The sequence below is a fragment of the Stenella coeruleoalba genome (assembly GCF_951394435.1).
Source record: "Stenella coeruleoalba genome assembly, contig: scaffold_47, whole genome shotgun sequence".
NCBI classification, from domain to species: domain Eukaryota; kingdom Metazoa; phylum Chordata; class Mammalia; order Artiodactyla; family Delphinidae; genus Stenella; species Stenella coeruleoalba.
The window spans coordinates 1117785-1142113 of record NW_027646269.1 but is presented as its reverse complement, the minus strand read 5'-3'; the positions used below and the strand labels follow the sequence as shown (position 1 = coordinate 1142113).

At 44.3% G+C, this 24329-nt stretch overlaps 1 long non-coding RNA gene across 13 annotated transcripts in view; it reads right to left on the bottom strand.

Moving 5' to 3' along the window:
* The window catches only part of LOC307181221, a 2056127-nt gene that overhangs the window by 1554989 nt on the left and 476809 nt on the right, over positions 1-24329 (bottom strand). For 2 of the 13 annotated variants that reach the window (XR_013826158.1, XR_013826159.1), the window contains exon 1: positions 11011-11121. The exons of 10 other annotated variants lie outside the window; for them this stretch is intronic. This is a non-coding gene — a long non-coding RNA (uncharacterized lncRNA). Of the gene's footprint in view, positions 1-9431; positions 9456-11010; positions 11122-24329 lie in introns of those variants that run through there. One more of the 13 variants, XR_013826160.1, reaches the window with a different exon arrangement.

Here is a 24329-nt window from a genome sequence, read left to right as displayed (position 1 = left end):
TTAGCAGCACAATGAGTGGATTCAGGTATGATGATTCTAACTGAAATAAGTCACACAGAAAAAGAAACATCATAAGATATCAGTAATACACGGAATGTAAACTTGGCTACACAGGAACTGAATTACAGAACAGAACAGGGTCTCAAATTTAGAAAACCAACTTATTCTTGCTTAAGGGTAAAGGTGAGTTGGGGTGCTGCATAAAACCAGAAATTGAAATGAGCACAGATAAAGTTCCTTAAGCCAAATATGGAATAGACAAGAGCTACTCCTTGCTCAACGAAATGGACTCAACACCCCATATTAAACGCCTAAGAATGTACCTGACTAGTAAGTATCTTAAAACCTATGGATTGCTATGTCTCCAAAAGAGAATCAAGCATGTGTACAGGGGCATAAACGCAGCAGTGATAGGATTGAAGAGGTTCGGTGAGCAAATGAAGACCCTTTGAAGTCATATTGCATGGTACCCATTCCACGGGTTTCAACTACCCAGGTTTAAGGTATTCTTCCTTCAGCTAAAACATGCATGTGGAACCTAGAGTATGATCAACCATGTGATCGGGAGACGTGTTCAAATATGTCTCAGTTTTCCTCCCCTGGTACTCGGGTACAACATTCCAGACGCTTTACTAACACTCTCCCCACTTGGAGAGTCAGTCCCTTTAACCTCCTGTTTGGCCCAGTTTGCAATTTCTGCGGAAGATGAACAGGAATAGCGAGAACCAATGAGAGGCTAGCTGGAGGTGTCTGGACGGGCAAATTTAACTCTCATTTCCCACCAGGAAGAGGAATTAACCAAAGGCTCAGCATGCCGGGCCGGAACCAGATTAGGGCCTGAAGCCATCCTGCGGTGTTGCGGCCAGGTCACAAGAAAGCGAGTTGAAGAAAGGAGCTCAGGGGCACTGTAATTCACAAACCTGCAGAGTTATAAATGACAGCTATCGTCCAAAAATAGACTGAAGTAAGGCTGCCAAGAGGACTTGAAAGCGGGGCAGAATTGCAGGAAACCGATTTCAGGAGGTAGACTGGAATTGCATTGAAAGCATAGGAAAAGAGGCAGAACGTCCACAATGATGCACTTGGCCAAAAAGGGCGTATGCGTTTTTTCCTGAATATATTCAGGAAAAAACGCATACGCCCTTTTTGGCCAACCAAGCAAGCTTGCAAAGGAAATCTGCACTACAATGAAGTCTCACTTCCCCCCGGTCAAAAGGGCCATCTGAAAAAAGTGTAAAATCCAGAAAGGCAGGACAGGCCATGGAGAACTGGGAGCCTTGTTATGCTGATGGGCGGGATGTAAATTGCCAACAACCACTCGGGAGAAGTGTATGGTGTTTCCTGAAACATCTAAAAAACAAAGCAACAGAACCTAGGGCACTTCCACTTATGGTCCTATAGCTTAGGGAAATTAAAATCAAAAAGACACAGCCACCCCAAAGTTTGGAACGGCTCTGTTTACAAGAACCTCGTTTACAGTACAAGTTCAACATCACAGAAAGTGAAAAATGGATAAAGAAGTTGTGGTATTTACTTACAAAGCAATATCACTCAGCAATGAAATCTGTGTCATCAGGCCCTTAGCAGCACAATGAGTGGATTTAGGTATGATGATTCTAACTGAAATAAGTCACACAGAAAAAGAAACATCATAAGATATCAGTAATACACGGAATGTAAACTTGGCTACACAGGAACTGAATTACAGAACAGAACAGGGTCTCAAATTTAGAAAACCAACTTATTCTTGCTTAAGGGTAAAGGTGAGTTGGGGTGCTGCATAAAACCAGAGATTGAAATGAGCACAGATAAAGTTCCTTAAGCCAAATATGGAATAGACAAGAGCTACTCCTAGCTCAATGAAATGGACTCAACACCCCATATTAAACGCCTAAGAATGTACCTGACTAGTAAGTATCTTAAAACCTATGGATTGCTATGTCTCCAAAAGAGAATCAAGCATGTGTACAGGGGCATAAATGCAGCAGTGATAGGATTGGAGAGGTTCGGTGAGCAAATGAAGACCCTTTGAAGTCATATTGCATGGTACCCATTCCACGGGTTTCAACTACCCAGGTTTTAGGTATTCTTCCTTCAGCTAAAACATGCATGTGGAACCCAAGTATGATCAACCATGTGAACGGGAGACGTGTTCAAATATGTCTCAGTTTTCCTCCCCTGGTACTCGGGTGCAACATTCCAGACGCTTTACTAACACTCTCCCCTCTTGGAGAGTCAGCGCCTTTAACCTCCTGTTTGGCCCAGTTTGCAATTTCTGCGGAAGATGAACAGGAATAGCGAGAACCAATGAGAGACTAGCTGGAGGTGTCTGGACGGGCAAATTTAACTCTCATTTCCCACCAGGAAGAGGAAATAACCAAAGGCTCAGCGTGCCGTGCCGGAACCAGATTAGGGCCTGAAGCCATCCTGCGGTGTTGTGGCCAGGTCAAAAGAAAGCAAGTTGAAGAAAGGAGCTCAGGGGCACTGTAATTGACAAAACTGCAGAGTTATAAATGACAGCTATCGTCCAAAAATAGACTGAAGTAAGGCTGCCAAGAGGACTTGAAAGCGGGGCAGAATTGCAGGAAACCGATTTCAGGAGGTAGACTGGAATTGCATTGAAAGCATAGGAAAAGAGGCAGAACGTCCACAATGATGCACTTGGCCAAAAAGGGCGTATGAGTTTTTTCCTGAATATATTCAGGAAAAAACGCATACGCCCTTTTTGGCCAACCAAGCAAGCTTGCAAAGGAAATCTGCACTACAATGAAGTCTCACTTCCCCCCGGTCAAAAGGGCCATCTGAAAAAAGTGTAAAATCCAGAAAGGCAGGACAGGCCATGGAGAACTGGGAGCCTTGTTATGCTGATGGGCGGGATGTAAATTGCCAACAACCACTCGGGAGAAGTGTATGGTGTTTCCTGAAACATCTAAAAAACAAAGCAACAGAACCTAGGGCACTTCCACTTATGGTCCTATAACTTAGGGAAATTAAAATCAAAAAGACACAGCCACCCCAAAGTTTGGAACGGCTCTGTTTACAAGAACCTCGTTTACAGTACAAGTTCAACATCGCAGAAAGTGAAAAATGGATAAAGAAGTTGTGGTATTTACTTACAAAGCAATATCACTCAGCAATGAAATCTGTGTCATCAGGCCCTTAGCATCACAATGAGTGGATTCAGGTATGATGATTCTAACTGAAATAAGTCACACAGAAAAAGAAACATCATAAGATACCAGTAATACACGGAATGGAAACTTGGCTACACAGGAACTGAATTACAGAACAGAACAGGGTCTCAAATTTAGAAAACCAACTTATGCTTGCTTAAGGAGAAAGGTGAGTTGGGGTGCTGCATAAAACCAGAGATTGAAATGAGCACAGATAAATTTCCTTAAGCCAAATATGGAATAGACAAGAGCTACTCCTTGCTCAACGAAATGGACTCAACACCCCATATTAAACGCCTAAGAATGTACCTGACTAGTAAGTATCTTAAAACCTATGGATTGCTATGTCTCCGAAAGAGAATCAAGCATGTGTACAGGGGCATAAACGCAGCAGTGATAGGATTGGAGAGGTTCGGTGAGCAAATGAAGACCCTTTGAAGTCATATTGCATGGTACCCATTCCACGGGTTTCAACTACCCAGGTTTTAGGTATTCTTCCTTCAGCTAAAACATGCATGTGGAACCCAGAGTATGATCAACCATGTGAACGGGAGATGTGTTCAAATATGTCTCAGTTTTCCTCCCCTGGTACTCGGGTGCAACATTCCAGACGCTTTACTAACACTCTCCCCACTTGGAGAGTCAGTCCCTTTAACCTCCTGTTTGGCCCAGTTTGCAATTTCTGCGGAAGATGAACAGGAATAGCGAGAACCAATGAGAGGCTAGCTGGAGGTGTCTGGACGGGCAAATTTAACTCTCATTTCCCACCAGGAAGAGGAATTAACCAAAGGCTCAGCATGCCGGTCCGGAACCAGATTAGGGCCTGAAGCCATCCTGCGGTGTTGCGGCCAGGTCACAAGAAAGCGAGTTGAAGAAAGGAGCTCAGGGGCAATGTAATTCACAAACCTGCAGAGTTATAAATGACAGCTATCGTCCAAAAATAGACTGAAGTAAGGCTGCCAAGAGGACTTGAAATCGGGGCAGAATTGCAGGAAACCGATTTCAGGAGGTAGACTGGAATTGCATTGAAAGCATAGGAAAAGAGGCAGAACGTCCACAATGATGGACTTGGCCAAAAAGTGTGTATGCGTTTTTTCCTGAATATATTCAGGAAAAAACGCATACGCCTTTTTTGGCCAACCAAGCAAGCTTGCAAAGGAAATCTGCACTACAATGAAGTCTCACTTCCCTCCGGTCAAAAGGGCCATCTGAAAAAAGTGTAAAATCCAGAAAGGCAGGACAGGCCATGGAGAACTGGGAGCCTTGTTATGCTGATGGGCGGGATGTAAATTGCCAACAGACACTCGGGAGAAGTGTATGGTGTTTCCTGAAACATCTAAAAAACAAAGCAACAGAGCCTAGGGCACTGCCACTTATGTTCCTATAGCTTAGGGACATTAAAATCAAAAAGACACAGCCACCCCAAAGTTTGGAACGGCTCTGTTTACAAGAACCTCGTTTACAGTACAAGTTCAACATCGCAGAAAGTGAAAAATGGATAAAGAAGTTGTGGTATTTACTTACAAAGCAATATCACTCAGCAATGAAATCTATGTCATCAGGCCCTTAGCATCACAATGAGTGGATTCAGGTATGATGATTCTAACTGAAATAAGTCACACAGAAAAAGAAACATCATAAGATATCAGTAATACACGGAATGTAAACTTGGCTACACAGGAACTGAATTACAGAACAGAACAGGGTCTCAAATTTAGAAAACCAACTTATGCTTGCTTAAGGGGAAAGGTGAGTTGGGGTGCTGCATAAAACCAGAGATTGAAATGAGCACAGATAAAGTTCCTTAAGTCAAATATGGAATAGACAAGAGCTACTCCTTGCTCAACGAAATGGACTCAACACCGCATATTAAACGCCTAAGAATGTACCTGACTAGTAAGTATCGTAAAACCTATGGATTGCTATGTCTCCAAAAGAGAATCAAGCATGTGTACAGGGGCATCAACGCAGCAGTGATAGGATTGGAGAGGTTCGGTGAGCAAATGAAAACCCTTTGAAGTCATATTGCATGGTACCCATTACACGGGTCTCAACTCTCCAGGTTTAAGGTATTCTTCCTTCAGCTAAAACATGCATGTGGAACCCAAGTATGATCAACCATGTGAACGGGAGACGTGTTCAAATATGTCTCAGTTTTCCTCCCCTGGTACTCGGGTGCAACATTCCAGACGCTTTACTAACACTCTCCCCACTTGGAGAGTCAGTCCCTTTAACCTCCTGTTTGGCCCAGTTTGCAATTTCTGCGGAAGATGAACAGGAATAGCGAGAACCAATGAGAGGCTAGCTGGAGGTGTCTGGACGGGCAAATTTAACTCTCATTTCCCACCAGGAAGAGGAATTAACCAAAGGCTCAGCATGCCGGGCCGGAACCAGATTAGGGCCTGAAGCCATCCTGCGGTGTTGCGGCCAGCTCAAAAGAAAGCGAGTTGAAGAAAGGAGCTCAGGGGCACTGTAATTCACAAAACTGCAGAGTTATAAATGACAGCTATCGTCCAAAAATATACTGAAGTAAGGCTGCCAAGAGGACTTGAAAGCGGGGCAGAATTGCAGGAAACCGATTTCAGGAGGTAGACTGGAATTGCATTGAAAGCATAGGAAAAGAGGCAGAACGTCCACAATGATGCACTTGGCCAAAAAGGGCGTATGCGTTTTTTCCTGAATATATTCAGGAAAAAACACATACGCCCTTTTTGGCCAACCAAGCAAGCTTGCAAAGGAAATCTGCACTACAATGAAGTCTCACTTCCCCCCGGTCAAAAGGGCCATCTGAAAAAAGTGTAAAATCCAGAAAGGCAGGACAGGTCATGGAGAACTGGGAGCCTTGTTATGCTGATGGGCGGGATGTAAATTGCCAACAACCACTCGGGAGAAGTGTATGGTGTTTCCTGAAACATCTAAAAAACAAAGCAACAGAACCTAGGGCACTTCCACTTATGGTCCTATAGCTTAGGGAAATTAAAATCAAAAAGACACAGCCACCCCAATGTTTGGAACGGCTCTGTTTACAAGAACCTCCTTTACAGTACAAGTTCAACATCGCAGAAAGTGAGAAATGGATAAAGAAGTTGTGGTATTTACTTACAAAGCAATATCACTCAGCAATGAAATCTGTGTCATCAGGCCCTCAGCAGCACAATGAGTGGATTCAGGTATGATGATCCTAACTGAAGTAAGTCACACAGAAAAAGAAACATCATAAGATATCAGTAATACACGGAATGTAAACTTGGCTACACAGGAACTGAATTACAGAACAGAACAGGGTCTCAAATTTAGAAAACCAACTTATGCTTGCTTAAGGGTAAAGGTGAGTTGGGGTGCTGCATAAAACCAGAGATTGAAATGAGCACAGATAAAGTTCCTTAAGTCAAATATGGAATAGACAAGAGCTACTCCTTGCTCAACGAAATGGACTCAACACCGCATATTAAACGCCTAAGAATGTACCTGACTAGTAAGTATCGTAAAACCTATGGATTGCTATGTCTCCAAAAGAGAATCAAGCATGTGTACAGGGGCATAAACGCAGCAGTGATAGGATTGGAGAGGTTCGGTGAGCAAATGAAGACCCTTTGAAATCATATTGCATGGTACCCATTACACGGGTCTCAACTCTCCAGGTTTAAGGTATTCTTCCTTCAGCTAAAACATGCATGTGGAACCCAAGTATGATCAACCATGTGAACGGGAGACGTGTTCAAATATGTCTCAGTTTTCCTCCCCTGGTACTCGGGTGCAACATTCCAGACGCTTTACTAACACTCTCCCCACTTGGAGAGTCAGCGCCTTTAACCTCCTGTTTGGCCCAGTTTGCAATTTCTGCGGAAGATGAACAGGAATAGCGAGAACCAATGAGAGGCTAGCTGGAGGTGTCTGGACGGGCAAATTTAACTCTCATTTCCCACCAGGAAGAGGAAATAACCAAAGGCTCAGCGTGCCGGGCCGGAACCAGATTAGGGCCTGAAGCCATCCTGCGGTGTTGCGGCCAGCTCAAAAGAAAGCGAGTTGAAGAAAGGAGCTCAGGGGCACTGCAATTCACAAACCTGCAGAGTTATAAATGACAGCTATCGTCCAAAAATAGACTGAAGTAAGGCTGCCAAGAGGACTTGAAAGTGGGGCAGAATTGCAGGAAACCGATTTCAGGAGGTAGACTGGAATTGCATTGAAAGCATAGGAAAAGAGGCAGAACGTCCACAATGATGCACTTGGCCAAAAAGGGCGTATGCGTTTTTTCCTGAATATATTCAGGAAAAAACGCATATGCCCTTTTTGGCCAACCAAGCAAGCTTGCAAAGGAAATCTGCACTACAATGAAGTCTCACTTCCCCCCGGTCAAAAGGGCCATCTGAAAAAAGTGTAAAATCCAGAAAGGCAGGACAGGCCATGGAGAACTGGGAGCCTTGTTATGCTGATGGGCAGGATGTAAATTGCCAACAACCACTCGGGAGAAGTGTATGGTGTTTCCTGAAACATCTAAAAAACAAAGCAACAGAACCTAGGGCACTTCCACTTATGGTCCTATAGATTAGGGAAATTAAAATCAAAAAGACACAGCCACCCCAAAGTTTGGAACGGCTCTGTTTACAAGAACCTCGTTTACAGTACAAGTTCAACATCGCAGAAAGTGAAAAATGGATAAAGAAGTTGTGGTATTTACTTACAAAGCAATATCACTCAGCAATGAAATCTGTGTCATCAGGCCCTTAGCAGCACAATGAGTGGATTCAGGTATGATGATTCTAACTGAAGTAAGTCACACAGAAAAAGAAACATCATAAGATATCAGTAATACACGGAATGTAAACTTGGCTACACAGGAACTGAATTACAGAACAGAACAGGGTCTCAAATTTAGAAAACCAACTTATGCTTGCTTAAGGGGAAAGGTGAGTTGGGGTGCTGCATAAAACCAGAGATTGAAATGAGCACAGATAAAGTTCCTTAAGCCAAATATGGAATAGACAAGAGCTACTCCTTGCTCAACGAAATGGTCTCAACACCCAATATTAAACGCCTAAGAATGTACCTGACTAGTAAGTATCTTAAAACCTATGGATTGCTATGTCTCCGAAAGAGAATCAAGCATGTGTACAGGGACATAAACGCAGCAGTGATAGGATTGGAGAGGTTCGGTGAGCAAATGAAGACCCTTTGAAGTCATATTGCATGGTACCCATTCCACGGGTTTCAAATACCCAGGTTTAAGGTATTCTTCCTTCAGCTAAAACATGCATGTGGAACCTAGAGTATGATCAACCATGTGATCGGGAGACGTGTTCAAATATGTCTCAGTTTTCCTCCCCTGGTACTCGGGTGCAACATTCCAGACGCTTTACTAACACTCTCCCCACTTGGAGAGTCAGTCCCTTTAACCTCCTGTTTGGCCCAGTTTGCAATTTCTGCGGAAGATGAACAGGAATAGCGAGAACCAATGAGAGGCTAGCTGGAGGTGTCTGGACGGGCAAATTTAACTCTCATTTCCCACCAGGAAGAGGAATTAACCAAAGGCTCAGCATGCCGGGCCGGAACCAGATTAGGGCCTGAAGCCATCCTGCGGTGTTGCGGCCAGGTCACAAGAAAGCGAGTTGAAGAAAGGAGCTCAGGGGCACTGTAATTCACAAACCTGCAGAGTTATAAATGACAGCTATCGTCCAAAAATAGACTGAAGTAAGGCTGCCAAGAGGACTTGAAAGCGGGGCAGAATTGCAGGAAACCGATTTCAGGAGGTAGACTGGAATTGCATTGAAAGCATAGGAAAAGAGGCAGAACGTCCACAATGATGCACTTGGCCAAAAAGGGCGTATGCGTTTTTTCCTGAATATATTCAGGATAAAACGCATACGCCCTTTTTGGCCAACCAAGCAAGCTTGCAAAGGAAATCTGCACTACAATGAAGTCTCACTTCCCCCCGGTCAAAAGGGCCATCTGAAAAAAGTGTAAAATCCAGAAAGGCAGGACAGGCCATGGAGAACTGGGAGCCTTGTTATGCTGATGGGCGGGATGTAAATTGCCAACAGACACTCAGGAGAAGTGTATGGTGTTTCCTGAAACATCTAAAAAACAAAGCAACAGAGCCTAGTGCACTGCCACTTATGGTCCTATAGCTTAGGGAAATTAAAATCAAAAAGACACAGCCACCCCAAAGTTTGGGACGCCTCTGTTTACAAGAACCTCGTTTACAGTACAAGTTCAACATCGCAGAAAGTGAAAAATGGATAAAGAAGTTGTGGTATTTACTTACAAAGCAATATCACTCAGCAATGAAATCTATGTCATCAGGCCCGTAGCAGCATAATGAGTAGATTCAGGTACGATGATTCTAACTGAAATAAGTCACACAGAAAAAGAAACATCATAAGATATCAGTAATACACGGAATGGAAACTTGGCTACACAGGAACTGAATTACAGAACAGAACAGGGTCTCAAATTTAGAAAACCAACTTATGCTTGCTTAAGGGTAAAGGTGACTTGGGGTGCTTCATAAAACCAGAGATTGAAATGAGCAGAGATAAAGTTCCTTAAGTCAAATATGGAATAGACAAGAGCTACTCCGTGCTCAATGAAATGGACTCAACACCGCATATTAAACGCCTAAGAATGTACCTGACTTGTAAGTATCGTAAAACCTATGGATTGCAATGTCTCCAAAAGAGAATCAAGCATGTGTACAGGGGCATAAACGCAGCAGTGATAGGATTGGAGAGGTTCAGTGAGCAAATGAAGACCCTTTGAAGTCATATTGCATGGTACCCATTCCACGGGTCTCAACTCTCCAGGTTTAAGGTATTCTTCCTTCAGCTAAAACATGCATGTGGAACCCAAGTATGATCAACCATGTGAACGGGAGACGTGTTCAAATATGTCTCAGTCTTCCTCCCCTGGTACTCGGGTGCAACATTCCAGATGCTTTACTAACACTCTCCCCACTTGGAGAGTCAGCGCCTTTAACCTCCTGTTTGGCACAGTTTGCAATTTCTGCGGAAGATGAACAGAAATAGCGAGAACCAATGAGAGGCTAGCTGGAGGTGTCTGGACGGGCAAATTTAACTCTCATTTCCCACCAGGAAGAGGAAATAACCAAAGGCTCAGCGTGCCGTGCCCGAACCAGATTAGGGCCTGAAGCCATCCTGCGGTGTTGCGGGCAGCTCAAAAGAAAGTGAGTTGAAGAAAGAAGCTCAGGGGCACTGTAATTCACAAACCTGCAGAGTTATAAATGACAGCTATCGTCCAAAAATAGACTGAAGTAAGGCTGCCAAGAGGACTTGAAAGCGGGGCAGAATTGCAGGAAACCGATTTCAGGAGGTAGACTGGAATTGCATTGAAAGCATAGGAAAAGAGGCAGAACGTCCACAATGATGCACTTGGCCAAAAAGGGCGTATGCGTTTTTTCCTGAATATATTCAGGAAAAAACGCATACGCACTTTTTGGCCAACCAAGCAAGCTTGCAAAGGAAATCTGCACTACAATGAAGTCTCACTTCTCCCCGGTCAAAAGGGCCATCTGAAAAAAGTGTAAAATCCAGAAAGGCAGGACAGGCCATGGAGAACTGGGAGCCTTGTTATGCTGATGGGCGGGATGTAAATTGCCAACAGACACTCAGGAGAAGTGTATGGTGTTTCCTGAAACATCTAAAAAACAAAGCAACAGAGCCTAGGGCACTTCCACTTATGATCCTATAGCTTAGGGAAATTAAAATCAAAAAGACACAGCCACCCCAAAGTTTGGGACGCCTCTGTTTACAAGAACCTCGTTTACAGTACAAGTTCAACATCGCAGAAAGTGAAAAATGGATAAAGAAGTTGTGGTATTTACTTACAAAGCAATATCACTCAGCAATGAAATCTGTGTCATCAGACCCTTAGCAGCACAATGAGTGGATTCAGGTATGATGATTCTAACTGAAATAAGTCACACAGAAAAAGAAACATCATAAGATATCAGTAATACACGGAATGTAAACTTGGCTACACAGGAACTGAATTACAGAACAGAAGAGGGTTTCAAATTTAGAAAACCAACTTATGCTTGCTTAAGGGTAAAGGTGAGTTGGGGTGCTGCATAAAATCAGAGATTGAAATGAGCACAGATAAAGTTCCTTAAGCCAAATATGGAATAGACAAGAGCTACTCCTTGCTCAACGAAATGGACTCAACACCGCATATTAAATGCCTAAGAATGTACCTGACTTGTAAGTATCTTAAAACCTATGGATTGCTATGTCTCCGAAAGAGAATCAAGCATGTGTACAGGGGCATAAACGCAGCAGTGATAGGATTGGAGAGGTTCGGTGAGCAAATGAAGACCCTTTGAAGTCATATTGCATGGTACCCATTCCACGGGTTTCAACTACCCAGGTTTAAGGTATTCTTCCTTCAGCTAAAACATGCATGTGGAACCTAGAGTATGATCAACCATGTGATCGGGAGACGTGTTCAAATATGTCTCAGTTTTCGTACCCTGGTATTCGGGTGCAACATTCCAGACGCTTTACTAACACTCTCCCGACTTGGAGAGTCAGTACCTTTAACCTCCTGTTTGGCCCAGTTTGCAATTTCTGCGGAAGATGAACAGGAATAGCGAGAACCAATGAGAGACTAGCTGGAGGTGTCTGGACGGGCAAATTTAACTCTCATTTCCCACCAGGAAGAGGAAATAACCAAAGGCTCAGTGTTTCGTGCCGGAACCAGATTAGGCCCTGAAGCCATCCTGCGGTGTTTCGGCCAGCTAAAAAGAAAGCGAGTTGAAGAAAGGAGCTCAGGGGCACTGTAATTCACAAACCTGCAGAGTTATAAATGACAGCTATCGTCCAAAAATAGACTGAAGTAAGGCTGCCAAGAGGACTTGAAAGCGGGGCAGAATTGCAGGAAACCGATTTCAGGAGGTAGACTGGAATTGCATTGAAAGCATAGGAAAAGAGGCAGAACGTCCACAATGATGCACTTGGCCAAAAAGGGCGTATGCGTTTTTTCCTGAATATATTCAGGAAAAAACGCATACGCCCTTTTTGGCCAACCAAGCAAGCTTGCAAAGGAAATCTGCACTACAATGAAGTCTCACTTCCCCCGGTCAAAAGGGCCATCTGAAAAAAGTGTAAAATCCAGAAAGGCAGGACAGGCCATTGAGAACTGGGAGCCTTGTTATACTGATGGGCGGGATGTAAATTGCCAACAACCACTCGGGAGAAGTGTATGGTGTTTTCTGAAACATCTAAAAAACAAAGCAACAGAACCTAGGGCACTTCCACTTATGGTCCTATAGCTTAGGGAAATTAAAATCAAAAAGACACAGCCACCCCAAAATTTGGAACGGCTCTGTTTACAAGAACCTCGTTTACAGTACAAGTTCAACATCGCAGAAAGTGAAAAATGGATAAAGAAGTTGTGGTATTTACTTACAAAGCAATATCACTCAGCAATGAAATCTGTGTCATCAGGCCCTTAGCATCACAATGAGTGGATTCAGGTATGATGATTCTAACTGAAATAAGTCACACAGAAAAAGAAACATCATAAGATATCAGTAATACACGGAATGTAAACGTGGCTACACAGGAACTGAATTACAGAACAGAACAGGGTCTCAAATTTAGAAAACCAACTTATGCTTGCTTAAGGGTAAAGGTGAGTTGGGGTGCTGCATAAAACCAGAGATTGAAATGAGCACAGATAAAGTTCCTTAAGCCAAATATGGAATAGACAAGAGCTACTCCTTGCTCAACGAAATGGACTCAAAACCCCATATTAAACGCCTAAGAATGTACCTGACTAATAAGTATCATAAAACCTATGGATTGCTATGTCTCCAAAAGAGAATCAAGCGTGTGTACAGGGGCATAAACGCAGCAGTGATAGGATTGGAGAGGTTCGGTGAGCAAATGAAGACGCTTTGAAGTCATATTGCATGGTACCCATTACACGGGTCTCAACTCTCCATGTTTAAGGTATTCTTCCTTCAGCTAAAACATGCATGTGGAACCTAGAGTATTATCAACCATGTGATCGGGAGACGTGTTCAAATATGTCTCAGTTTTCGTACCCTGGTACTCGGGTGCAACATTCCAGACGCTTTACTAACACTCTCCCGACTTGGAGAGTCAGTCCCTTTAACCTCCTGTTTGGCCCAGTTTGCAATTTCTGCGGAAGATGAACAGGAATAGCGAGAACCAATGAGAGGCTAGCTGGAGGTGTCTGCACGGGCAAATTTAACTCTCATTTCCCACCAGGAAGAGGAATTAACCAAAGGCTCAGCTTGCCGGGCCGGAACCAGATTAGGGCCTGAAGCCATCCTGCGGTGTTGCAGCCAGGTCAGAAGAAAGCGAGTTGAAGAAAGGAGCTCAGGGGCACTGTAATTTACAAACCTGCAGAGTTATAAATGACAGCTATCGTCCAAAAATAGACTGAAGTAAGGCTGCCAAGAGGACTTGAAAGCGGGGCAGAATTGCAGGAAACCGATTTCAGGAGGTAGACTGGAATTGCATTGAAAGCATAGGAAAAGAGGCAGAACGTCCACAATGATGCACTTGGCCAAAAAGGGCGTATGCGTTTTTTCCTGAATATATTCAGGAAAAAACGCATATGCCCTTTTTGGCCAACCAAGCAAGCTTGCAAAGGAAATCTGCACTACAATGAAGTCTCACTTCCCCCCCGTCAAAAGGGCCATCTGAAAAAAGTGTAAAATCCAGAAAGGCAACAGGCCATGGAGAACTGGGAGCCTTGTTATGCTGATGGGCGGGATGTAAATTGCCAACAGACACTAGGGAGAAGTGTATGGTGTTTCCTGAAACATCTAAAAAACAAAGCAACAGAGCCTAGGGCACTTCCACTTATGGTCCTATAGCTTAGGGAAATAAAAATCAAAAAGACACAGCCACCTCAAAGTTTGGGACGCCTCTGTTTACAAGAACCTCGTTTACCGTACAAGTTCAATATCACAGAAAGTGAAAAATGGATAAAGAACTTGTGGTACTTACGTACAATGCAGTATCACTCAGCAATGAAATCTATGTCATCAGGCCCGTAGCAGCATAATGAGTGGATTCAGGTACGATGATTCTAACTGAAATAAGTCACACAGAAAAAGAAACATCATAAGATATCACTAATACACGGAATGTAAACTTGGCTACACAGGAACTGAATTCCAAAACAGAACAGGTTCTCAAATTTAGAAAACCAACTTATGCTTGCTTAAGGGGAAAGGTGAGTTGGGGTGCTGCATAAAACCAGAGATTGAAATGAGCACAGATAAAGTTCCTTAAGCCAAATATGGAATAGACAAGAGCTACTCCTTGCTCAACGAAATGGACTCAACACCGCATATTAAACGCCTAAGAATGTACCTGACTAGTAAGTATCTTAAAACCTATGGATTGCTATGTCTCTGAAAGAGAATCAAGCATGTGTACAGGGGCATAAACGCAGCAGTGATAGGATTGGAGAGGTTCGGTGAGTAAATGAAGACCCTTTGAAGCATATTGCATGGTACCCATTCCACGGGTTTCAACTACCCAGGTTTCAGGTATTCTTCCTTCAGCTAAAATATGCATGTGGAACCTAGAGTATGATCAACCATGTGATCGGGACACGTGTTCAAATATGTCTCAGGTTTCTTCCCCTGGTACTCGGGTGCAACATTCCAGACGCTTTACTAACACTCTTCCCACTTGGAGAGTCAGCGTATTTAACCTCCTGTTTGACACAGTTTGCAATTTCTGCGGAAGATGAACAGGAATAGGGAGAACCAATGAGAGACTAGCTGGAGGTGTCTGAACGGGCAAATTTAACTCTCATTTCCCACTAGGAAGAGGAATTAACCAAAGGCTCAGCATGCCGTGCCGGAAACAGATTAGGGCCTGAAGCCATCCTGCGGTGTTGCGGCCAGCTCACAAGAAAGTGAGTTGAAGAAAGGAGCTCAGGGGCTCTGTAATTCACAAACCTGCAGAGTTATAAATGACAGCTATCGTCCAAAAATATACTGAAGGAAGGCTGCCAAGAGGACTTGAAAGCGGGGCAGAATTGCAGGATACCGATTTCAGGAGGTAGACTGGATTTGCATTGAAAGCATAGGAAAAGAGGCAGAACGTCCACAATGATGCACTTTGCCAAAAGGGAATATGCGTTTTTTCCTGAATATATTCAGGAAAAAACGCATACGCCCTTTTTGGCCAACCAAGCAAGCTTGCAAAGGAAATCTGCACTACAATGAAGTCTCACTTCCCCCCGGTCAAAAGGGCCATCAGAATAAAGTGTAAAATCCAGAAAGGCAGGACAGGCCATGGAGAACTGGGAGCCTTGTTATGCTGATGGGCGGGATGTAAATTGCCAACAGACACTCGGGAGAAGTGTATGGTGTTTCCTGAAACATCTAAAAAACAAAGCAACAGAGCCTAGGGCACTTCCACTTATGGTCCTATAGCTTAGGGAAATTAATATCAAAAAGACACAGCAACCCCAAAATTTGGGACGGCTCTTTTTACAGGAATCTCTTCTACGGCACAAGTTAAATATCCCAGAGAGCAAATAATGGATAAAGAAGTTGCGGTACTTCTGTACAACAGAATACCACTCAGCAATGAAATCTATGTCACCAGGCCCGTACCAGCATAATGAGTGGATTGAGGCACGATGATTGTAAGTGAAATAAGTCACACAGAAAAAGAAACATCATAAGTTATCACTAATACACCGAATGTGAACTTGGCTACATATGAACTGAATTACAAAACAGAACAGTGTCTCAAGTTTAGAAAACCAACTTATGCCTGCTTAAGGGGGAAGGTGAGTTGCGGTGCTGCATAAAAGCAGAGTTTGAAATTAGCACAGATACCGTTCCATAAGCCAAATATGTAATAGACAAGAGCTACCCCTTGCTCAACGAAATGGATTCAACAATGAGGTATCACCTCACACCTGGTAGAATAGGCATCATTGAAAATCTACAAACAAAAAATGCTGGAAAGGGTGTGGAGAAAAGGAACCCTCTTCCACTATTGTTGGGAATATAAATTGATACAGTCATTATGGAGAACAATATGGAATTTCTTAAGAAACTAACAATAGAATTACCATATGATACAGCAATCCCAGTACTGGACATATACCCAGACAAAACCATAAATCAAAAAGAGTCATTCACCGCAATGTTCATTGCATCACTATTTACAATATCGAGGTAATGGAAGCAACCTAAATGCCCACAGACAGACGAATGCATAAAGCTGTGGTACATATATAAAATGGAATATTACTAAGCCATGAAAAGGAATGAAATTGGGTCATTTGTAGAGACGTCGATGGATCTAGAGACTGTCATACAGAGTGAAGTAAGTCAGAAAGAGAAAAACAAATCTTGTATATTCATGCATATATGTGGAACCTAGAAAAACTGTACAGATTAACCATTTTGCAAGGCATAAATAGAGCAACAGATGTAGACAACAAACGTATGGACAACAAGGGGGGAAAGCTGTTGGGGGGGTGGTGGTGGGAGGAGTTGAGAGACTGGGATTGGCATGTATACATTTATATGTATAAAATAGATAACCAATAAGAACCTGCTGTATAAAAATATAAAATAAAATTCAAAATTAAAAAGAAGTAAAATTTAAAAAATAAAACAGAAAAAACAATTATTCCCTGCACATACATGTATTTATATGAATAAATTATTTCCATGCTTATATCTGTAAATACAAAAAAGAGGAATAAAATCTACCTTGAACCAAAAACGAAAAAGAGAAAAAAAACACAGAACCCACCAGTTACACAGAGGAAAACCGTATCAGGGCACTTGCTCCAGTTGTAAACAATTCTGAAGTTGGTCAGTGGTGGGGAATCGTCTCCCATTCAGCCAGCAGCCCCCACGCAACAAGCGTCCTCATTGCAAAGCTGGGGCACCGTGCCGAGGCATCTGTGAGTAAACGTGAGCTGAGCCCCAGGCCAGTTGCTGCTGAACTATTCCCACCCGTCCCAGGTAAAACACCTGAATATATACAAGGACTTGAAAGCCTAGAGGAAGGGCCATAGAGCCACACGAGTGACAGCATGCCGGCCGACTTGGTGCCTGCAGGCCAGCCAGGATGGTCCTGGCCCTGGGTGCTCTTCTGGAAGATTTCCATTTCCCTGCCTGAGATACCCGTCCTGTCCCTGCCCCCACTGCTTTTTTCCTTCCTCACCTCTGCCCAGGGAGAAATTCCAGCAGCAGGTATGGGTGACACACCCTCTCCTTTAGCAGGTGGCAGCCTGGCAACTGCTGCAGAAAGTCCAGCAGAGCCCCACTCACACTGGGCCACCCACAAAGCCGTGGCCTCTCACTCCCTCCCACCAGCCCAGCCCCGAGACTGCTGACAGGGCAGAGAAAATGGCGTCAGGCACGGCTGCAGGGGCTCTTGCTGCCTGGAGTGGTATTTATATTGATCTCAACCCAGGCACACCTGGGGAGGGCTGGCCGGCACGGTAAGGCTGCCCAGGTCAGCCAATCATCACCCCTCAGGGGCTCACAGTTGCAGAAAATGGAACTTGCTGAACCGGCCAGGTCCAAGGAACAGGTGTGGGCTCCTGAGAGTCAGGATAGACAAGGGGCTGCAGCTTTGGCTTGTTTTCTAATCATTTTGTCTGGCCCATGAGTGGGAGACAACTTCAAGAAAACCCTCTCCTAATGAGAGGAACCCAGGAGTCAGGGAGAGGAGGGGTGGGTGGTGGTTGGAGACAGAGGCCTGGTGCCCCGGGTGCAGTGGAAGTCTCTGGAAGACCAGGTGGAGGGAGGCCTCACGGAGTGATGCCCAGGGTCACAGACCTGTCGCAGCTGCTGTTTGTTAGTTCAAGTCCTGCTCTGAGGTGCTCTGTGTCAGCTCTGAGCGACAGGTGAGCTGGGGGTGCTCTGCAATGAGGGCTATGTGCACAGTTCCTGTGTGCCCAGCCCTGCCACGGTACCTGCAAGGGTAGCTCTGTATCCTGGGAGGGGCCTGACCACGAGAGCCCCGTGGGCTGGGGTGGGGGTGGGGTACCTGCCCAGGTGAGCTCCATATTCTGGGATTGTTCTGACCACGAGAGCCCCATGGGCCGCTGGGGACCTGGTAAAGGATGTCAGGACAGTCAGTGAAGCCACCGAGGATATACCTCCAGTTGCTCCTAATTCCTACACCCTGCTGGTCATTCTACCAACCACCAGGACATGGTATTCTGTATTAGTCTTCAATGATGCCTTCTTTTGTATTCCATTAGTCCCAGAGTCACAAGAAATTTTGGCTTGTGAGTGGCAGGACTCAACATACAACTAAAACAATACTTCCGGGCCGTCTGGCCCCAAGGGTGCAAAAATTCCCACACCATCTTTGGGGAAAGCTTAGCTAAAGACCTAAAAGTTCTACCTCTGGAAAAGGAAACCCTCCTTCAATATGCAGACGACATTCTGATCACCAGCCCTACTAAGGAGGCCTCTGAACTACCAAGCCAATAAAGGATAGAAGTTGTCCAAGAAAAAGCTCAAATATCACAGACTGCGGTGACCTGCCTGGGCTTCATTCTCACAGAAGGTCAGAGAAGCCCATCCCAGGAAAGGGAAGAAACCATTTTCAGCCTTACCCCTTTCTAAAACTAGAAGACAGCTTAGGGGTTCCTGGGGACGCCAGGGTTTGCTGCTTCTGGATCCCTAACTACAGTCTACTAGCTGGGCCTCTATATGAAACACTGAAAGGAAAAGATGATGATCCTTTTGAATAGAATCCAGAAATGGCCTTTCAAGAATGGAAAGAGCAGTCAATTCAGACCCTTGCCCTGGAACTCCCTAATTTAGCTAAACCCTTTGACCTTTACATTCCCGGTGAAAGGTGAATCGCCATTGGAGAATTAGTGCAAAAACTGGGACCACTTGAAATGGAACAATGCAAGAATGCCATCCAGGTAGGATAAACTACGGTCACTAAGGGGCTTGGCCCACTGCCACATCTGGCCAAGATACTGGCGGTATCTAAAAACCTGGAAATCAGCAGCCCAAAAGGCCACCTCCCTCCTAAGGGAAAAGGACCCCACGTGGTGATCCTAACCACCAACCATGCCCTGAAGTTGCAGGGTTCGCTCCGTGGGCACACCGACCTCGAGTGAGGAGGCCCTCCAACTCCAACATCCAGAGAGATAACCGGGGGCAACAGGGCACCATGACGACTCGTGTGAACATCACTTGACCTGGAGTTTCTCTCATAAAACAACAAGAGTGTGTCCCAAAAGAGTAGACTACTGCTTGCAGGACTTACTGCACCCAGAGGGGAGCTAATAATCTTGGCGGGGGAACAGTATACCACACTGTCACCATAGAAAAGCCTACAGACACCGTGATGATGGTGGCCAATAAGACCGGCTGGACTCCTGTTTACTTCAAAAGGCTGTTGACTCAGTAGCCATCATGGTCCTTGGTCACCACTGACCCTGGACTGTCTGGGAGTTGAGCGGGCAGGGCTCTGACACCTGGTGCTGTTTGTACGTTAATTCAGGGGCCTAACTGAAGAAAGCGCAGACTACTGGTCAGAGCATCTAGGCTGGCAGAGACGGTCAGCCTAAGGTGGCCGAACAAATGTGGGGCGGGGTGAAACCGGCCCCCACAGCGTCTCTGCACATCTCTTTCCTGGACCCTTAAAGGTCATTAGAATCTATAACACTTCCAATGCTGGTGCTCAGGTGGACGAGCAGGGAGGCAGGGGTCCTGGGGACAATCAACGTCACCGGGAGGCTGCTGGGGAGAAGCTCTGACCCTCGCCCCAGGGTATGAGGGCTCCCAACTCAGCACTCAGCAGTTACAGAAGAAGGGTCTGCACCCTCAGCACTCCAAGAATGAGGAACGGGACAAAAGGCAGAGGAGGGGTTTGTCCCCAGCAAAGCCCATTAAAAATCCCTGGGAGATAAAAATAGAATCTGGGCAATAAAGTCAAGTCTAACCTTTTTTATCCTTTGTGCTTTGTCTAATTTCACGTGCTCCTAGGGTCCCGCATGCAGAGGTTCCACACCCGGCACTTCAGACCAGATTTCCTAGTGCAGAATGGCTGGGTCGACACCTCAGCTCCTGGGGCCCAGTGCAGACTCCACGATATAGAGCCTGAGCTACAGCCAACCCGGCCCTCGAGAGCTCCGCCGCCTCCCTCCCTCCCACTGACTCTGACAGGATCTCTACACAGCAGCCCAGCCCACAGCCCACGGGGTAGTGCATGCTCTCACCTCTCCATTCTCTGATCAAAATATAAAGTTTCCTTTGCTTGTGAACCAAACTCAGTCTCGATCTGTTGGCCCCAATGACACTGGGCAGGGGGACACTTGTTGGGGTCCACTCTGGAGGATCAGTAACAGAAATTGAGACTATTGTAACCTCAATGAACAGATGTGTGAGCCAAACTGTAGTTAACATAGAACAGTGTATAAGGCTCGGGTAAAATAAGATGTTTTTAACACTTCCATTTGATATTTCCATCACTTTTTATAAGCAAGTTCAGTGAAAAGGTTTGTCTTATTTGTCAGGTCAATATTAGAGAAACGAAGTGATTTCTTTCCAAGGATGTACATCTAATAATCTTGGTTAAACCTTCAATCTTGTTTTAAATGCTTTTCCATTGAAAATGATACCTCTCTTTCAGCTCCCCCATTTCTGAGAAGTATAAAATCTTATAATTTATTATTACCAAAGGGGAAAGGTGGGAGGAGGGATAAATTAACAGTTTGGAATGAACACATACACACTGCTATGTATAAAATAGATCATCAACAAGGAACTACTGTATAGCACAGGGAACTACACTCAACATTTTGCAATAACCTATAAGGGGAAATAATCTGAAAAAGAATAGATATTTTTATTGACATCATCTATCAATGACAGTTAAAGTGTAGCCTAAGGGAAGCTGGTGGTGAGTGCTTCTGACCCTGAAGACTTCAATCATCTAAAGTTTGGACTCTGCCTACTTCCCAAGGCCCTTAATGAACATATGTGTAGCCGTAGCTTAAAAAATTCCCCAGTTTGGGTTTCGGGGAGACACTGATTTTGAAAAAGCCCTGGTGTTCTCCTTACATGAATGGGGCTCTTCCTACTGCTAAAACATGTCTGTCACACCCAGAGGATGGTATACCGTCTGATCGGGAAGAGTTTGGAAAAGGCATCTCATCTCCTCATCTCCTGGTGCTCGGGTTCACCCCTCCAGCGTCTTTACTAACAGTCTCCCCACTTGGAGATGTCAGCACTGTCAACATCCTGTTGCGTACAGTTTGGAATTTGTCCAGAGGATGAAGCGGAAGGATGAGGAACAATGAGAGACAAGTCCTAGGTGTTCAGACAGGCACATGTCACTCTAATTTCCAATCAGGAAGACGAATTGACCAAAGGCTAGGGTTGCCCATGGAAACAGTATAGGGCTTGAGGAAATCCCGCTGCTTTGTGGCCAGTTCCCATAAACACGAGTTGAACAATGGAACTCAGGGGCAGTAAAATTCACAAAACTGCAGAGTTGAAAATATCCATCACTGAAAAATGTCTTGAGGAGAGTCAGAGAAAAGGACTTGTAAGCAAGGGAGAATGGCAGGAAAGGGATTTGAGGAGGTAGAAAGGACTCGCCATTAAGCACAAGAAAAGGAGCTGAACATTGCCAACATTGCAGTTGGCCAAAAAGGGTGTATGCGTTCTTTTCTGTATATATTCAAGAAAAGGGCATACACTTTTTTAGCCAACCAAACAGGTGGGCACTGGAAGTCAATACCACAAAAGATATCACTTCGCATCAGTCAGAAGAGCCATCCTCATAAAGCGTAAACAACAGAAATGCAGGACAGGGCAACGAGAAGAGGGAGCCCTGTGAGACTTATAGTGGAAATGTATATTGCCAACGGCCATTCTGGAGAAGTGTATTGTGTTTACTAAAGCATCTACAAAATGAGCTACAGAGCATAGGGCACTTGCACTCATGGGCGTATATCTTGGGAATAACAAAAATCGAGAGGACACAGGCACCCCAATGTTTACCCCCTCTCTGTTTAAAAGATCCTCGACTAGGATATAACTTAAATGTCTCTGGAGGGAAAAAATGGATAGAGATGTGGTACTTAGGTAGAGTGGAATATTATTCAGCCTGGAAATCAATGAAATATGGCCAGTTGTAACAACTCCGGAGGAGTTACGTATGATCATTCTAAGTGACAGAATTCAAAAAGAAAAAGACACATATCATAAGATGTCACTTAAAGGTGGAATCCAAAATGGCTACACATGAAATAAATTACAAAACAAAAACATAGTCAAATATGTAGAAAACATGCATAAGGCTGCTAAACGGGAAAGGTGGGGAGGGGTGAGGCATCATCCAGGAGGTTGAAATTAGCAAAGATACCATTCCAAATACCAAACTGATAATCAACAAGGCCTACACGGTAGCTAAAAGAACTGCACTCAGCACACTCAAGTCACCGGAAAAGAATATATACGACTGGTAAGAATCTGAAAAAGAATTTATTGATGTCTCTCTGTACGTGAATCAAGTGGATGTACAGCAGCAAGAAACAGAGCTTTGAAAATCAGCTGTAACCAATATAGTAATAAATTGAAAAAAATAAACGACAGAGAGACAGAGAAAACCTCTTACAACTTTTCCTCAGGGACGGTGATGCAACATGGATTGAACACATCTAGACCCACAGCAGGATGAGACATAAGGCTGGAAACTGTTTGCGCTAAGAGAAATGTGAGGTTGGGTGAGGAAATGCACACCCTTTAAAGTAATACTACCTGGTACCCATTCAATGGGTCCCAAATCTGCAGGTTCAAGGGATCTTCCTACAGCTAAAACATGCATGGAAAACCCAGAGGACTGTACACCATGTGATCGGGAGATGTGTCTAAAATGCACCTCATTTATCCTCTCCTGGTGCTCCTGTTCACCATTCCAGCCACGCTACTTAGAATCTCCCCACTTGGAGAATCAGCACATTTAAACTTCTGTTTCACACATTTTGCAAATTGTGAGGAGGATGAACGGGAAGAGGGGGAACCAATGAGAGAAGAGTTGTAGGGGTTTGGACGGGCACATATCACTCTAATTTCCCATTAAGAATAAGAATTAAAGAAAGGCTCAGCCTGCCTCGCCGGAGCCAAAATAGGGCCTGAAGCAATCCTGCGGGTTTGAGGCCAGCTCACAAAAGAGCAACTTAAAAAATGGAGCTCAGGGTCACTGCAATTCACAAACCTGCAGAGTTATAAATGAAAACTAACGTCCAAAAATATGTTGAGGTAAGGCAAAGAAGAGGATCTGAATGCAAGACAGAATTGCAAGAAACAGATTTCAAGAGATAGATTGGACTCGTCTTTAACGCACATGAAAAGCGGCAGAATTTCGACAATGATGCAGTTGGCCCAAAAGGGCGTATGCGTTTTTTCCTGATTATATCCAGGAAAAAACGCATACGCACTTTATGGGCAACGAAGCAAGCAAGCAATGCAAATGTGCACAACAAAGAAGTCTCACTTCCCACCGGTCAAAAGGGCCATCCTAAAAAATTGTAAAAACCAGAAATGCAGGACAGGCCATGGAGAACAGGGAGCCTTTATACGCTGATGGGCAGTGTGTGAACTGCCGAGAGCCACTCTGGAGAAGTGTATGGTGGTTCCTAAATCATCTAAAAAACAGAGCTACAGAGCATAGGACACTTCCAATCATGGGAGTATATCTAGGGAAGTCTAAAAATCAACAAGACACAAGCACACCACAGTTTAGGGCTACTCTGTTTACAAGAACCTCAACTTCAGTACACCTTAAATATCCCAGGAAAGAGAACAATGGATAAAGAAGATGTGGTACTTATGTACAATGGAATATCTCTTCACCATGAAATCAATGTAATAAGGCTAGTAGAAGGATAAAGAGTGGATTTAGGTCCGATAATACTACTTGAAATAAGTCAAACAGAAAAAGAAACATATCATAAGATATCACTTATAGAGGGAGGGTAAATATGGCTGCACAAGAAATGAATTACAGAACAGAACAGTGTCTCACATTTAGAAAACACACTTATGTCAGCTTAAGGGGAAAGGAGAGGTGGGGTGATGCATAAAACCAGAGTTTGAAATTAGCACAGATACCGTTCAATAAACCAAATAGGTATTAG